The following is a 2,800-nucleotide window of genomic DNA, read 5'->3' as shown; positions in this document are numbered from 1 at the left end:
CCTGCAGGAACTCAACTAACAAATCATTAACTAATACAAGGCAGGTTATGTTTTTATGCAGTTGCTCCGAGTTTCTTGAGTGCTAAACAATAGTAATTACAAATAAATAAATAAATAAATGCAGGTATTTGGGGGGAACAACAAAACATTTTTTGTTTTAAATTGAACAGGAGTTTTTTTGTTGGTGGGGTTATTGTTTGTTTCTGTGCCAGTTATACAGCTGTACCAAAAATCTTGGAAATTGTGTCTTACCTTAAACAAATCTGGACTGCCCGCCTTCATGCATGATGTCATTCAAGAGAAGAGATGACAAATGTAGTACATACTCTTCAAGTATGAGAAATTTTATGAAGTAAGGGAAGTCATCTTACAAGTAATTCCATTTATCCAGGGGCAGTTTGCATCAGCTGAAACTCATAGCCCCATGTAGGTAAGAGGGAGAAGATAGCTCAGTCCGGAAATCGAGAGCTTTGCCATTTCAATCCGTTCCTTCGTTACTATGAAAGACCGATCCGAGTGCACATTGATTAAGCCACTGCCCCAGTCCAGGTGGAAAAGTTTCTCTTCTGTGTGTCTGTTCAGTAAATAAAGAAAACATTGATGTTATTTAAATGAAGTTTGCTACTTAGGTTCATTAGCAGGGTGTACTCACCCACCCTCCTTTGCAATTTTGCAGCTCATTCTTTCACATCAAGGTGTTGCCATCCTTCTGAAATAGGTGTGCTCAATTAGAACCTCTCGTGACAATGCTCAAATTGCGATCATGAAATGTCAGGTGTCAAGAAAGGCGGACAAAACACGCTGAGAATTTGTAGAGCTGGCAGAGTATTTGTTTAATTATAGAAAAGGTGATAAAACAGTCTTGAGATACCAGCAAAAATACTTTATATTATGGTTACTATCATCTATAATTGAAGACTGTCAGGTTTTTAGGAATTCTAACAGTAAGACACCGGTTCACATTTTATTTCTGAGTGCAAAAGCCTAAATATGGTTGTATGCTGAGTAAGAGGTAGTGGGTGACCCTGCACTTATGTGCAGCAAACGACTCTGCACCTAAATGATTTTAAAACAGGGCTGGTTTCCTTTTCCTGTTTAAAGGTCATTGGCAGTGTTTTGTAATTTGCTGACACTCATCTTGGAACTGAAGATGGAGATTTCTGCGTTGCCACCTCGAGAGTACCAGTAATAATATCCTTATATCAACTTGGGAAATCTACTGTGCCTCCAATGTCCCTGTCACCTGTATGAACCCATTATGGACTGTGTAGAAATGTGCAGGGCTCATTTCAGAGCCTCCCCTCCCCTCCCCTCCTCCTCTCTTTTCTGTCTACGCATATAAACCCCGTGTCTCCGGAATAGCTTATAATAACATGTTTTAAGAAGCCTGCCCTTAGTGCCCCCATAGGATAGAACCTTGCAAGGCTTTATAATATCATGCTTTTGTCTAATTAAAGGTCACTTTGGTCCCATTTTTGTCTTTGCTGAGAAATCAGTGGGAAAAAATGTTGGCTTTGCCCAATGGGATTTCATTTTCATTGACATCTGATTTTCTGGCTAATGCGGTTAATTATTTATTGCAAAAATTATTACGTTTTATATTAATTTTATATTATATTGTATTTATGTTACATTATAGTATTTTATAATATTTTATATTAAGTTCTATATTTTAAATACAATTTATATTATGAGAAAAAAATCCAATAGATTTCACTGAGCAGTCATACATAATAGTAGTGAAATATTCTTCATGATGGTATAATTCAAGCAACAATTACTAAATAATCCTTTAATTAAATTTCATGTAATGTATCTGGATCTAAATGATTTTACTTTGTGTAACCACTTGGAAAAACAAATTAGGGTAAATTCAACACCATGTGGAGCCATACTGAACAAACTTTCTATGGTACACGAGCATCATATATTAAATAAAATTTAATTCAAGCATTTTGGTTGTTATACATTAGACTATGTGGATCTTTGATCACCTTTTCAACATTTGCAGTTACCTCTATGAAGGTATAATTTTTACTCAGCTCTTATAGTGAACCTAATATTGTGGCCTGTGATAAAAATGATTTCATTGTTGGGGCCTTCACATGCAATTGGAGTATTTATTTTGTCTAATCATACACACTTTTTGTATCTCATCTTCTCATCCCACAACACACCAACACATGCAAGTACACCACGCTTATTCTCCGACACATGCATGCTTCTCTCCGTCTGGTGGGGAGTCTGGACTGCTCCGACTGACTGCGCCTCACTGCCCTTGTGCAGTGGTGTGCCAGTTGTGCCTTCCCCCATTGCTGTGAATGCCACCATCTGGCGTGCCACGTGGACATCATAATCTCCCCTTAATTACATTAGCAGTGCAATCAGTTACTGCATTACAAGGCCGGGCAAAGAGCTTTTAAATCTTGGAGGAAATCATAAATAATTGCACTAACTACCCAGCGCCAGATGTGCGTGCCAACTTGGCTTCTATGAGATCAATAGTAAACTCAACCAAATGGACAAAAATGTCCAATATTTTTGGACATGGTAGGTCTTACTGCTCATTTTCGTCCCTATGCTTTATGTTTGCATTCCCTAATTCTATATGCTCCCTCACACCGAGATGTTAAAGCGTATTAGCTATACAGTCACCTACCTGTTGCTGCTGCTTTTTTTTTTACACAAATGCAAACCTTAACATCAAGGACACAGTGTGTAAATGGTGTTTCTTATCATTCAGTCCGTTACTGCACCTCTCAGTCATATTGCTGGAACGTAATAAGATGTCAAAAACTGA

Source organism: Syngnathus acus, chromosome 9 (assembly GCF_901709675.1).
Source record: "Syngnathus acus chromosome 9, fSynAcu1.2, whole genome shotgun sequence".
NCBI lineage: Eukaryota > Metazoa > Chordata > Actinopteri > Syngnathiformes > Syngnathidae > Syngnathus > Syngnathus acus.
This window is presented reverse-complemented; position numbering follows the sequence as displayed.